Raw genomic sequence first — 15,896 nt, forward strand, 5'->3', positions numbered from 1 at the left:
TCGGTCGGACTCGAACCCGCAACCAACTGGAGTTGCAGATGTGGATTTTATACCACTTACCACGCAATCTCGCCACGCGATAAACCACAGTATATTGCAGGGACGGGCAGGCGGACCGCAAAGAGTCTTTCTACCCTGAAAGTGAGATTCTAATATGGAAGTATTGACAAATGTTGCCCGTCACAGAATGAATCCAAGTTTGCCAACCTGAGAAAGATGGTCATGAAACTACTTGCTACATAGCCTACATTTTCGACCAAATTAACATTAACGAGACAAGGCTGCGTTCCCATATAACTGATGTTCACATGCATTCGTTACTATATGGGTTTCTACATGCGATAGGCAGCTAGAGTTCAAAGAACTCGCTAACAACTTTGGCCGACCACAGAAGTCTAATTGACTTCAACGGATATTATTGATAAATCCATTAAATAAAATTTTTGGTCTCCATGCTTTAAACTTAAAGTCTAAATTAAATACGATTATTATATATTCTTTATTCACAGTAAGACTGGTAAATACACACATAATCCGGGGAGCAACCTGCCCCCAAAGGAAAATGGCGAGATTGGAGTAAATTTTTGAAATTTCAGTAATCCATTCAAATTGATATTCCTACGCAATACATGGAGAAGTCAGATTACAGAATTGCAGCAGATGAAGAATTGGCAAGGGTTACAGAGCAGAGGTAGAGATGATTGAAGATGAAGAATTGAAATTACAGAAATTATGCTGTGATTCACAAGTGCAATTTTAGTCCAGTGGTGCATTCAAGGCCTTCCGAAGAATGTGCACAGTGCCCAATAATGTGATCTTTTGGATCATGTCGAATCGAACGTTACCCGGAATTTGTTGGATATGTCTCATGAGTTTTTTGCTCACGACCCCTGTAGCGCCAATGACTATCGGTACAATGTATATTTTGCATCGCCACATTTTCTCACATTCCATTTTGAGCTCTGCGTATTTGGAGTGTTTTTCTGATTCTTTTTGCAGTAGGTTGTGATCAGCTGGGACAGCCAGTTTAATGAATAAGCATTCTCTTTTCTTTTTTAGTTTGACGATTATATCCGGGCGGTTGCTTCCAGGGTTGTAATGACTCGAGTCATGACTCGACTCGAGTCAGACTCGAGTCACGATTATTTTGTGACTCGACTTGACTCGAGTCATTTTCTTGAAATGGGAAAATGACTCGACTCAACTCGAGTCAATATTTGGATTGACTCGACTTGTACTCGAGTCATTACGCATGACTCGACCCAAGTCATTGACTCGGCTTATTTTATATGACTTGAAGATGAAGAAATTTGCGAATCGTAATGGTTAGATCAACGCATCTGACGAATTCTGCCGACATCGCTATTTGTCACTACTGCTTTCGTTGCACTCGTCTGATATCAGATATGACGCAGTAAAAGCAACAGACAATCGTACATAGCAGCAATGCATTGCACAAAATCATCCAGTGATGAAGAGGTAATAGATCTTCCGCAACTATATTTTCCGTTTATTGGTGCATTAGTCATGATAGCCGCTTTACCAATGTGAAGATATACAAATTGAGCTCATACACACACATTTGCATACCGTACCATTTTGATTTCTCCATACCAATGACAATTGGCTCTGCGGGAGTGTAGAAGTAAATTTCAGCCATTGCAAGGATCTAACTGTTGTGCAATGTGACGATGTTATCATATAATAAGTCATATGCATACATGTGCTCAAGTGCTGTACCAACAGTAATGCATTTATGTTACAATTTTGCAATGCAAAGTTATCTGCTGTTACCCAGTTGAGTAATCTTGTTTGTTGACAGCCAAACCCCACTTCAGTTTATCAAGAATTTGATCAACCATAAAATTCAATACAACCTGTTTTATAGAGAGCTACATTAATATAGTGCAATATCGACTGAGAATAACAATGGATCCATACCTCAATGTTCTTGCTACCCTCCAGATGTTAGAGAGCCTAGCAGAAGAGAGAGTGCCAAGAAGATTGGTCAAAGACCGAGCAAATCCATTGGAATATACCCTGGAGGTTAGCGACACCGATAACGTGAAGGCACAACCGAGCACGACTTCAGCGCAGACAGATTGTTCAAAATCACTTCTCTACAATGTCTTGAGTATTTCATCTCGTGTTTGAACACCAATAACCACACATTCAATTCCTCGTCAATTATTTTTATTACGAGATCCAGTAACCTATGCTGTAGTCAGAATTGGACAACTAGAAAATCAGATTTTCAAAATTATTAGACTATGATGATAATTATGGCTGCATATTTTTCCAAATTAGAATAGAATTATAGACACTGTAGTCATTTTTCAATTAAATCAAAATAGGGATTACTGAATATGTGAAAATTTGGAAATCTGCACAACTCTACTAAGTATCGTAGAGTTCTACTGTAGAATTTTCAGCAAAACCATAAATTAAGTTAGAAATATATTACTGGCATTTTGCACTTACTATTCTAATTATACAGCCAATTAACTAGTTGTCCAAGTCTGGTTTTTGTGCTATTTCGATTCTATTTTCTCAATTTTGCAGTTCTTTTTCCATTTCCAGTTTCTGGTACTTGATATGCATCTGTAATTCAAAATATTTCATTCTGATATCATGCTGCTTCTTTGCCATTTCCAGGACGCTCATTTCTGAACACCACATTTTGATCACCAACATTATAGTTAAAATATGATTTTTCAGCAACACACCTGGCTCTCTTTTTCAAGACAATTGCCGTTGAGCTTTTTGTGTTCTCTGTTTCATCTTGCATATCTGAATGTAGTAATGAATAAACTGTGGGTTGCATCACCATCTTTGTATGCTAACACTTACCGGTCTGGTGTTCCATCCTGAAGTCTGTCGAGGGAACTGAAGGAAGCGTCACATCGCCATCAGCAACGAAAAGGCAGCAATTTCATTTGCTGCAAGAAAACTATGGTTAACAACAGTTGTATTGATTCAATAGAGTTCAAATTCAATAGAGCAATGTTAATGTCAATCAAAACAACCCGCAATGTTCTATTTGAAGTATTCGTGTGGCTATGTTAGTACCAACACTATTCATATGGATTTCAAATAAGTACCTCAACTTACCATCGCTGTTGTGACATGAAGAACCAGCCTCTGTGTTCACATCCTCGTCGATGATGAAGGTGCAAACTGAATCTTCGGAATATGCATCTGAATAAACATTTTATTTAAAAATGTTAGTTAGAAATACATTAGATAAGTTACTTTCAAATGATTTTTTCACGGTTTATCTTAACCCCGCGAAACATAGGAAGCATGGAGGACTAAAATCATGACTTGACTCGAGTTGTAATAGGATGAATGGATTTGACTCGAGTCACTGCTTCAATATGACATACGGTATGAGAAATCCTGACTCGAAGTCAAATCTTCAAGTCAAGTTGCACGCCTAACAATAATAATGGCCAACGATACTGCTCAGGCACCTGCACACGCACAGCAGCAAAGCCAGACTGTTACAAGTAAAAATTGGATGCAAGTTCCTCTGCCGTTGGTTGTAACATATTAAAAAAGTTGATGTCCTAAATGCACTCACCATTGTTCATGTGACTATCGAATACGCAATCGTAGTCATACCGATGTTTCAAACATTCAATTTGAGATGGAATAAGGTCTGAAAAGTGATAATAAATATACCAGTGCTATTAAAATCAATTTCAGATTAGGAATTTGCCGAGCAGTGTTCCCCATGTGTCTCTGGCTATGGTTAGTTTGTTGGGAATTACAAAAATACAATAAATCCATGTTTTCATGATCATCAAAATTTGTCTCTTCAGTTCAAAACGAGCGTTAAAACGTGAGTATGAAGCACGCAGAGAGTCACGATACACACGGATGGAAACAATACATCTCCTACTGCGAATTTTAAAGAATTGCCAGTAAAATTACCTATCAAAAACCTTTTCCAAGGAGTTCGTCAACTGGAGGTGGGCCAGTTTTGGCCCGTTCGATGCGTTGTGATGCATATGTCTTCTTTGCTTTTCGTTTCAAATTTTTCAATACATTCTGGATTTGGCCAGTTGTACGGCTGCACGCGCAGGACTAGTATTCATAGCTGCATATTTCTTACTCATTACATCTCAGGCCGCATCTTTTGTTTTGCGATCAGTCTTTTTGTCTTCCTTGGTTTCAATATATTCTTCTATCAATTCAATTATTCTAAACTCTTCTTGTCTGTTGCAATTTTCCGTCCTCGTATTTTATTACCAAAGTATACTATCGAATTCTGTACAGTGTACAGTCTGTAAAAAATGTCATACCGGTAATCATAGCATAAGGTACTATCGGCTGTGGTAGGCCCACGCCTATAATATGCGCCAACAGTTGTAGTAGTGTCTGAGTACAATATTTTCAAGTAATACCGCAACTGCACGTCAGAGCATCCAGTTAACACCATCTCAATACCAAATACTAGTGTACCTATAGCCTGCCCGGACCGCAGTCAACGCGAAGCACACAGCCGATTAACTTTCTAGACACCTCTCTCGGCGGATAACATTTGGCCGATTAAAATCCACCGATTAGTTGCAGATCGGCATCTGTGCCACGGAAGCCAGCCGATTACTGACGTTTAATCGGCGATTAGGGATTAATCGACATCTGTGCAATCCACCCTTAAGATACAGTAAATCAGCACTGAAGTAACGCTCCGGCGGCTATTTCGAGAGCTGAGCAGGAAAGTTGACCTTTTTTAGTCAACTACCTGATAATGTGAAAGAAAAACTGTACCTCTACATCTACATAAACATGCATATGTTGATTCTCTATCAGCTGATATCTAGACATGAATTCATTGGTTATCTATAAGCTATTTGTGAGCTGTCGTCGATATGCTCGTAATAAAAACTGAATGCTTGTATTTGTCATGTATCAGACTGACAAGACAGATATTTGATTTAAAGTTCTACGATTAGTTAAGTTATCATATTGGCAGCCTGTCTCGTCTGTCTGTAGCATCGGTAAATGAGGCCAGGAACTGTCCGATATCTGCGTAAATAGACATGTGCCAAGACTCTGGTAGGGACAAAATAAGCATGTTTGGCAAGCAAGGAATTCGATATCGCCCTAGCAGGATTGATAACATAGTTGAACATGACTTCAATGCTGTGACTTGGACTCGGACTCGACTCATAACACTATGACTCGGACTTGACCCTTTAAACGGTGACTTGGACTCGGACTCGACTCGGTGATGACTTGAAAATGACTCGACTTGACTCGAGTCAAAACCACAAAAGTAAGACTGACTCGTGACTCGGAACCATGTGACTTGGTTACAACCCTGGTTGCTTCTGATTTCGCGGTCAGTTATAACTGGTACATCCCACAAAATTTTTACTTGTTCGTTTTCTGTCACTGGTTATTATTATTATTAAAGGTTTTCAGTGGCACTTATCACCTGTTAAGGTATTGTGTGCCACGGACGCAAATAAGAACAGGAAAAATTCAAGAAAAAGGCACTCAGCATGACAACGGCACTCAGATGTATCTACCACTTGATAGAACAAATTCAGCAACAGCGGGCGATAAGACTGGGTTAGACAACACTTGAAACAGAGTAAAATGAAGATTGAGCCTAGTACACTCGTCGCGCAGAAATCTGCGACAAAATTGATATTCCGGACATATAATAACAAAATGGTACACCGTTTCAGGTACGTGACAACGTTCACAAAGGGGGGAGGGAACATAACCGATTTTGAACAGATGACTCTTCAGCTTGCAGTGTCCAGTGCGGAGCCGGAACATGATGGAGTCGAATAGACGATTGGAGAGAATCGGCGCAGGCGCGAGGATTGATTCTCGGAATTGACGGTAGTGCGACCCGGTGTCCGAAAAACGGTATTGGTCTTGCCAGATGTCAACACACAGTGATCTGATTGCGGCCTTGGCTTCTGGTAGTGACACTGTCGCTGCGTCGGTTCGAGGAGGGCATAACGATGCCGTCCTAGCAAGTTCATCGGCTTGGCTATTTCCCGGGATCCCACTGTGTCCTGGGATCCAAGCCAGAGTTACATGGAGGCGCTGATTGGTGACCTGAAGTAAGGATTCGAAAATATTTAGTAAAATAGCGTTTGTGCTGCACGGTAGCTGTGTTCGCGATACATTTGAAATGGATTTGAGGGCACCGAGACAAACTGACAGGATGATATACCGAGAGTACGATGAGCCATGTTCTGTAATCCACTTCAAGGCATGAAGAATGACGCTCAATTCGGCGGAATAACTGGAATATGCATTCGGTAACGCTTTGTATAATTGAACGGAGTGGGCGGGAATGAACAGGCCGTAGCCAACACCGTTATCAGTCTTGGACCCGTCAGTGTACATTGTTAGGAAACCTGCGTATTTTTCAAAAATGAAATCCAGGCTATTAGATAGGATTACTGAGGGCTTAGAGCACTTCGATATAGTCTCGCAAAGTTCGAGATCGACGTTTGGACACGGCGCGGTCCATGGGGCGGGAAAAGAGGTTGGCTTGGTCTGCAGTTTCAATTCTCGCAGTGAGGGTATCTGTGTGATTATATTAAATGTTCGGATTAAATCCTTGTATAGGTGGATAAATACGCGATTAATGTATATATTCTGTAATCCGGCCCGACAAGTACTTCATTTTCACAAATCCAGCCCGCCAACCAGAGAAGTTGCCCGCCCCTGGTATAGTGGTTGCCAACATCATATTCTTTAGTCATAAAGCATGTATCAGAGTTTCTCAATCGGACGTCTTCAGCAAATCAACTTTCAGCTACAATACGATAGGCCTACAATTTAAACCTGCACCAATTGTCGAAGACTAAGATAAATGTACACTATATAAGTCATATTTAAATCAAACATAACAACAAAAACAAGGTGAGCACTGAGCACTTTATAGAAGTGCTATAGTGCTACACTGCTATAGATACTAGTCTACGTCAATGTAAGGTATAGTCCCTCCGTTTGAGGGAAATATGTTTGTGACATGACGACCAGGCTTCACAATCGTTGAATGACTGATTGCTCACACATGTATCAGCGTGTCGAAAACATACATACAGGTATAGGGTACAGCGACATAATCGACACCGATTACTAAATGACTTGAAATTGACTCGAAAATTTTGCTTCGAGTCTCGAGTCAATCCACATTTTTGAAACATATAGACTAGGGTTACCATATTTTTGGATCACAAATTCCGGACGCTCTTCAGCGCCCACTAGCGGATTTCAAAAGGAGGTGTGAGCGCAATGTCGATCAATATGACGTCACGCCAGCATCGCTTTGTCTATCGACTAGAGGTGGTCGCGATTAGGGCTGGGCACAATGATTCGAGTACTCGAATCTGAATCGAGTATTAATTTTAATGATTCGAGTCGAGTAGTAAAAGATGAATTTTTCGAGTACTGAAATTATACGCTCCTCACCACTGAAAGTTAATTTACTAACGAGAAATATAATTTTGATACTATTTCCAACTGAGAAAGCCTTCAAACCTTGATTGGCCGTGTCGCAGCATACGAGACATAGTACAAAGCTACGAGCGTGACTGGAAATAACACATTTCCGAAGTCATGATCATCCCACAACATTGTCAAGAACTACAATGAAATCGGTATGGTCGAAAAAATACCTAATAATCTTTGATGTGACGGATAACTGGCATTATGTTATTTGTTGTGGCATAAAAGGTACATATTTGAGGCTTTGACATAGTACATTCTGTTGTGACGTCATAATGAGTGATACTCGAATACTCGACTCGACTCGAAGCGTAAGACGTGATTCAGAATCGAATCACCCAGGTACTCGATTTAGCCCAGCCCTACTCGCGATCCGGTTCAGGAGTATGTGGTTGCGTATTATATGTTGTAACCTGGGCCGAAGCTACATATTTTCAGCCCCATCCCGCCCTAATGAACACTGATCTTGGGCCCATCTTTGGGTATTCGATGCAACTTCTGGGGTTTTATTATATGCATCTGGTGGTAAATGATTTGAATGAATTGTGTCAATAATATTGGTTCTTCCATATATTACTGTGCAATTCTAATCCTCATCTCCGCCCACATAATCAGAGTCAGCGGTAGAATTGAGCTGATGTAGGATGATGACTTCGAAAATGCAAGGGGCGTGATTGTACATCGTTAAGTCATGTTCATGTCACGCCAATAAGATTATTTATCAGCCTAATGCGGGTGTGCACTTCACCACTGAGCTATATAAACACCGCACATCCGGTGGTTTCCAACCTTTTATGGTCGCGAATCCATTTCCAATTTGAAAATGTGCTGTGGCCCAGCTCAAAATTTGATGAGTTGATTACTAATTAAAGGTCGGCACATTTGCCCAGACTTACTCACAGCCTATTTGGAAGCTAATTACGTTCAACATCTTTGCGAACCCCAGAATAAAGGCAAACTACCCCCAGGTTTAGAACCACCACCTTTGAATAAAGCATCCAAACGACCTAAAACGACGACTCTATGAATACCGTTATCTTGTAATTGCGTTTACAATTAGACTTCTTTTTGTAAATGAATGTTATTTTTATTTATTTCCTGATCGCAGTTTTTGCGAGGGCGGTAGTCCCCATATTAAAACCAAAATATATGATACTAAATCGCGCGTAGCGCGAAGAAAAATTTCATGTAGCAAAAATCCACCAAAATCGTCTTGTTTAGGTTGATTTACGAAAAAAAGATTGGGCTTACTTCAAGCGTTCAAAATTCCGGACATTCAGGCATATTTTAGAAATTCCTCCCGGACGCAGTTTTAACAGTGAAATTCCGGACATGTCCGGGAAATTCCGGACGTATGGCAACCCTAATATAGACAAGTCACGTCATTTTTGCAAAGTGACTCGAGTCAAGCTATGTCATCTGAAAAAGTTGACTAGAGTCTGACACTGGCTAAGTAATGACTCGAGTCATCCTAACTCCCAACACTGGTGTATTCATTACGTAGACTGGAAGGCAAAAATTGATTTCCGATCGAATTAGTGTTGTGACGTCATATGTTAGTCTTTCCAAAGAGCCTGTCATTAACGATCGTGTCCCACGAACCCGGACCTTCTGGGGGTTCGCGCGCACCATTCTCAATATGGCCAATCTTAAGACGCCTCAAAAAGGAATATCGAGATCGAACACTGTTACATCGGGCGTTAGGCTGTGGCAGATAACAGATTGAGAGACCGCATGCGTGGTCGTTTCTTTGTAAATAATATTAGTACTTTGCATATATGCCTATAAATTTTTGATGCTCTCTCCGCCTACGTCATCAGATTTACTGGTAGAGCTGATGGAGGCGGTGTCTTCGCAAATCTAGGACAAATAATTAGTATAAATCTTAAGTCACGTGGTTAAGACAGTAGGCCTATACATTGGCATTTCGAGCGCTGGGTTTATGCTACCCATTGTCAACGATTACTATAGTTGAAACATGTTGATATTTCGTGAACTCCGGTAATGATTAATATTGCTGCCCCAAAGATATCTATCGAATCATGCAGGCCTACCAAACCAAACTATATTGAAAAAACACCTTCCGTGGGACATGCGATTCCAAATTACAACCTTTTTCACAGGGTGCATTATTTTCCACCGTGGGGTTAGATTGCAAGAACAGAACTATTTGGTGTCTGGACAATATCGAAAGTTTCGGTTTAGCCGCGGCATGCCCATACGACGAGATGGCTGCCGGCGCCGAAATGCCAATGACTAAAAGTTATAGGGTTACCTTTACTATATCTTGGAATCCAGAAAGGGGGACAATTTTTAAAAATCATAAAAGTTAGTTTACCGAAAGTGAAAACAGTTGATTTTAAAAATATTTACTGGAAATCTTGTTGGTGTTGACTAAGGACGTATGGTAACCATACTAAAAGTCCCGCAACGCAGGTTCCGCACCCCAAGACTATAAATCATCCCAACGGCATAAAGCGACTGTTTCTTAAATGCGAATATCGTTATAGACTCATATTGTAAATTATGCGTATTTGGGAGGAGGTGCTACCCATCAAAAGAAAGAAATGTGTGTGGCAATAAATTGCGCAAAGAAAATGTCAAGTAGAATAAATCTGCCCTAAAATACCATTTTATTTGATTTTTGAAATTATTTTGGTCCCCTTCGAGTGTGATTGGAAAATAAGTTACGTGAAATTTTTATGATTCACAAATAGTTTTTTTGTTCTTCTGGGTCGTGTTAGCTTTTCGCGATCCCCAAAGAAGTGTCTCGTGGACGCCAATAACCACTGCTGTAAATGCATGCGTGGTGCATAATTTCCACCATAGTGTAGGGTGCAGATCAGTCCATCGGCACTTTCTGCTTTCAGGTTCATTCCATTGGATGAAAACTAATTCTGCCACATTTTTGCCTTTCTGGGTGGTACACGAAAATACTCGATTCCACCACCCATGATATATATCTCCATAAGGAGTGCTGTATTATACTCGTTTTCACCGTTGAATTGGGGGTGAAAGTACCCGTATCCAGAAAGTGCCATATACCTGATTTGCAACCTAAGGAATGGTGGAAATCGGCAAAATGCACGATTTTTGTGTACAGCGCAGGCCTTTTCGTAGTAATATTGACACTTCCCATCGTTACTCATAAATACAATAACGGTGTATGGTGCAGTAGCCTACACAAATGTTCTCTATCTCACTTTGCTGCTTTGTAACGTGACATATCAAATAAATAGCTTATAGCTAGCAGAGGTGGCCAGAAACAAAATACGTAGAACTACTATTTTTTTCGAAGTACTCAAGTAGGATTCTCCCACACGTAGGCCTATAGTATTTCCGGCTTAATCAAGTGGTTGTGTACTTTTTACTCGTACAGGTTTTAGGCAAAACTATACTTTGCTGAACACCTTGGATTTTGAAAATTGCGGAGTACTTTGGAATACCTTTGCATTAATTTTATATGTGTGATAACGCCATAAGAACTACGTGAAATAGCAATCACCGTAACTGCGGAATATATTTGCGATTGCGCAGATTTTTGCGTTAGTCGCTATTATGCATCTTCCAACGGAGCTATATACCGTCGATGAAATGCCAGTAGTATGTATAAGCGTTCAACAAAATCTACTTTTCGAAATGATGCTACTGACATGACTACTGGTCTAGCCTTTCATTTTCTTCTACTCCTTGAAGTAGTTTTGCCGCGTCTTGGAAACGCTACTTCTGCTTGCAACTGAGTAGAAATTAGCGGAGTTGATTTTACTTCTAGTTAGCGCTGACTATAGGCCCTACTTGGAGCACCTCTGATTGTAGTCAACATATGATGGAATATATCTATAGTTTCATATCGGAAAACAATAATTTCATTTGAATTGCGTAATATTTGACAGTGAGAGCCTCGAGTCTTCCAAGTTGAAACTTCTTCAGCCCAGGCATGTGTAACAAGCCAGTGGAGCGAGAATGAGGGTTCGGGACAATTTTTAGGAATATACAAGGGCAAATAAGTTCGGGAAGCCCTGCTGCACAGCCTTCGACGAAAAGTTGTTATCATAAACGTAACACCCAGTCATTTCCAAACACGCTGTTTAGCCTATACGGAGCTATATATATGTATTTGACCGCTTTACCAGCATGGTTATTATGCCAGGGCTGCACGCATTGTATGTTTCATATTTAATGGTTCTTCACGAACATATTACAATTGATTCATCCATTTAGTTTAGATATGGTCGTCAAAAATCATCTAATAATGCACAATCGATAATAACTGATAAAAATTGAGCTCACGCTTAGATCTGCAAAACATGCAACAACGTGAATGAACGAACGACGGGCGCGTTTGTAAATCACGCGATGACAGTCGCTGGTTTCAGGGAACCCTTGAATTAATATTCATATAATTTGTCTAATATTCGCAATAGCCGTCCGATATGTTAGCGATTCAACAAAATATTAGAGGCTATAGAGATCTCGTCTCGAAATGCCATTTTCAGGTTGTTAAACAGATACTGCGCACCGGCACACGACAAAAATCCAATCTTATTCAAAGGTCATTCTGCAACAACAATATTGATCAATGATCATTGCCGTCCGTAGCTCTATACTGATTTGTAATCTACAATCTACAAGTAAACCTATAACAACATACTCACTACGACAGAAGCGCGGGAGTTGGGGAGGGATAACTATAGATTACTAACCTAAGTTAGTACGGTAATCTATTGGGCTCGAAAGTCACGTGACTTTTCAGCATAGCAACCACCGTCTGGGGCCAAGCGCGTTTCTGGTATCATCTTCTCTGCGACAGTAATGCATTTGTATGTCGCAATTTCTGCTACTGCGCTGGTCTTTGCTGTCACATTATGTGTTTGTGTTACAGGATTGATTTTTTTTTCGTGCAGATAGATGACAATGTATAGTATTCAATTAACATGATGGAGTATAGAGCAGTTTAAGATAGCCTATGTCTAACAAGTAATTCCAAGGTTTAGTACTTTCATCTGGACCTACTAACTATTCATCGTATGGCTTCAGCATTATTATGCTTCAAGTGTATACTTATCGACACGGAGACAGTGATCAGTCAACATCGGAGATTATTAATATTGTAACATTACCGTACCGTGTTAAATTTGATTTCAGATGGATTTGGTTAAGCTACTTTTACGATTTGCGAGTTCTTCAAAAATAATCCGAATCTGGTCAAAAGAAATCAAAATGATTCAGACAACGACCATCCAATATCAGCAATGTATGGTGGTGATGGCAAAGAATTGGGAAATATTCAGTTCAGCCATGAGTATAATGAAAGTTTATGACGTAGAGGTTGGTAACTGCAAAATTACCTGAAAGATTGGCGAAGCGTTGGAATTGAGTTCGAATCCTACTTGACGCAAGTGGGTCGGAGGCTTATCTGGACTCCCCACTGCTTACCTAACTACATGAGCAGCGTCATGTAATCAAGCCCAGATGGCCAAGTAAAGCCGATGAGGCTCGAAAATCGGCACCACTGAGGAGGACGTATGGAAGCAAGCAAGAGAAGAAAGAAAGAAAAAGCTTATCAAAAAGCAAAGAGACCCTTGAACTTTAAAGCATTTATGTTGTGGTGCAAACAGACGATCATCATCATCATCATTGGTTTATTAGCAATTTTATCAGTTCAATACACCACAAAATGCGATACAATGAAAAGACAGGAAGATGTCGAAGCGTCTTGGAGTAGTCTATGGAATCAGACACCCATCTTGACCTAGGCGATTTAAAGAGGAGGCATGCACACTGAATGAAAGTAAAGAAGATAGTATTTCCACCTTTTCAGAGTACTATGTAATATTGCATACTTGCCGGAGTGTTATATTTTTTAAAGTAGTTTTAGGACATGTTTGCGGCACTTTTGTAATGTGTGTATTGACAGATATCAAGTGTCCCTTTTCTACCAAATCAAGATCATTAATAGACTTGAGCGTTTAGAAGAAAGTCTTCATTTTGAAATGAGTCGGTGGTACTATAGTACTTTCCCAGCATCACAAGTACTTTGACAAGTGCAGGGCAGCTTGTGCATTGCATACTCAAAACTTATGTCATTTCTTCGTTTTGGACCTGACGATTCCCTCAAGATTCTGAATAGAAGAACTACCTAATTCTGATATAATAGTATTTCCACAACAATACTTTCTTAATCTTGCATAGTTGCATACTCTCGCTTGATTTTGCAAAATTCTAAGAGTGCTGACGAAATCAATAACTGGCCAATAAATTCGACAAATTCGCAACTTGAGAATGTATTTCCTTTGTACCGAGAATGAAACAAATAGAATGTAGGTATTGGTCACAGATAAGGTATTCTTGATTAATGTTGCCAACTTGCCATAAACGGATGCAGTTTTGACTTAAGCCATACACTGTTACTGTGGAGGTAGTCTTAAACTGACGACTCACTTAAACACACAGAGTTGGCTTGAAAATGGGCAGTCATAAGCAATACAATTGATAGGACTGTGTTGGTATATCGAAATTGACGAGAATAACAGCAAGCAGTGTAACTGCGAGTACTCCATGGCAATCTGTAGTTATTGCGTTTCTGCATCGCGTCGACGTAAGTATCTTCCATTGACAAGCCAAGATCCTGAACGGCGTTTGTGTAAATTCACGGTGCTCTGGCCCTGAGAACGACGGTAAGGGATACCAGTGTTGTTCGGTCCGTATGGTTACGAGGCTGGTCTCACACAAATGACCTACTGGTGGCATTGATGTACCATATGTCGACAACAATGTCAGTTCCTTCCCAGCGTTTTGGGTTGATTTCTACGAGTTCAGGAAGTATATGTGGTCCCGACTTTTAAGGCCGGTAGCGTCTTGAAGTGTGTCGCTCCACCTCCCTACGGTGACGTCATTCCATAGACAGTTGAGCTGCATTTTCTCACAGTTCAAGGGGTAAATAGCGTGCGTGTGCTTCTCGTTCTTGCGATGAAGGAGATGGTGTCTTCTGGAGAGCAGTTTTTGGCAGAGATACCAATTGCATCATACAAGATGCCGGGATCAGAGATGCCCCGGATATGGTTTACATATAGCGCACAGTGCAACTTCACTAGCACAGCAATCAGGTACAGATTAGTGAGGCTAGCATCAATGTTTGCATTGGGGTAATTCCATGTCAGATCAACCAAAAAAATGGATTTCGTCACCACATAGTGTCAGATTTTGCTGAAATTTGGCTCAAAACATCATGAAGTATAGCTCACAAAATCGCAATTTATTTGAAAGGAATTACTTCAGTAGTTTCAAAGTTATCGCATGATGAAAAACAGGCTTTTCATGCCCATTCAACCGTGAAATTGAAGGGCTGTTTTTAAGTATATTTGGAATTGTCTGTAAATGAGCTACTTTGACCTTAGAGTGTTGTTCACTTTGTTATGTTGTTTAAATTGATCTATTCTATCATTCAAGTGCAAAATTAGTGATTTTTGGTGCACGGCCCAGAATTTATTTCAAGTTAAAAGACGGTACCTCTGGAAATCACTCAAGCATGACAATATTTCAGGAGTCTCCCTCTCATTTCTGTCTACTTGAAAAAAGTTATGAAGGGTGGCAAATGAAAGCTGGTGTAACATAGATTCCTTAGAAAATAAGTTTTTATCTAATATTCACTTACAAAGTTTTGAAAACAGGGCATATTTCAGGTCATGAAAATGTAGTGATTTTCCTAAAAATGATGTTTGATATTCTAGTTGCTGTGTTACCTTGAGACAAACTCCAGCATGTTACTCATTTTCTGGAAATTCTTTGTTCTAACAGCTTTCATATGACACCATTTACAAAAATTTTGAAACAGACAGAAACGAGAGAGAGACCGCTGAAATATTGTTGTTACGCTTCAGTGGTTTCTGGGTTTAATGAGTTACATTTTGGGATGTCAACCAAAAATCAGTAGTTTTTGTCCTGCATGATAGAATAGATCAATTTACACAACATAACAAATTGAACAACTCTCTAATTGTCAAAATAGCTCATTTATAGAAAATTACAAATCAGCCTGAAAAATTACTTGAATTTCGCGGTTGGATGAGCATAAAAGCTTGTTCTTTATCATGCAATAACTTGAAAACTACTTATGTAATTCATTTAAAATAAATTGATATTTACTTAGATATACTTCATGGTGTTTTAAGCCAAATTTCAGCAAAATCTGAAACTCAAGAGATACCCAATCTCTGTTTTGATTAATCTCAAATTGAATTACCCCATGGATTCAAAAGTATTTATGTCAAGTTAATTTAGAGGTACTATCCGTCAAATATTAGTTAACAAAACACATCAGCCAGTTTCCTCTCCAAACAAGCTTTCATATGACATGTTACTTTCCAATTTTTGTGTAGACAGAATTACGCTAGATATAATTGAAGTTC

General features: G+C 39.8%; 1 protein-coding gene and 1 long non-coding RNA gene across 7 annotated transcripts in view; one reads left to right on the forward strand and one right to left on the reverse strand.

Annotated features, from left to right (window-relative positions):
• Positions 1-15,896, forward strand: part of LOC145441169 (lysine-specific demethylase RAD23A-like) — a 127,497-nt gene that overhangs the window by 50,993 nt on the left and 60,608 nt on the right. The gene's annotated exons all lie outside the window — the stretch shown is intronic.
• LOC145441156 (uncharacterized) lies at positions 1,508-4,660 on the reverse strand. Of its 6 annotated transcripts, none has more exons than XR_013915758.1 (6): positions 3,937-4,660; positions 3,584-3,661; positions 3,112-3,198; positions 2,851-2,939; positions 2,727-2,790; positions 1,508-2,601 (listed from the first exon to the last, which is right to left on the reverse strand). It is a non-coding gene; the product is annotated as an uncharacterized LOC145441156 (long non-coding RNA). The 6 variants fall into 6 exon arrangements; XR_013915759.1 differs by lacking the exon at positions 1,508-2,601 and adding an exon at positions 2,617-2,666; XR_013915760.1 differs by having other exon boundaries at positions 2,727-2,939.

The sequence above is a fragment of the Botryllus schlosseri genome, chromosome 6 (genome assembly GCF_051294905.1).
Source record: "Botryllus schlosseri isolate E-star chromosome 6, Bs_hap1, whole genome shotgun sequence".
NCBI lineage: Eukaryota > Metazoa > Chordata > Ascidiacea > Stolidobranchia > Styelidae > Botryllus > Botryllus schlosseri.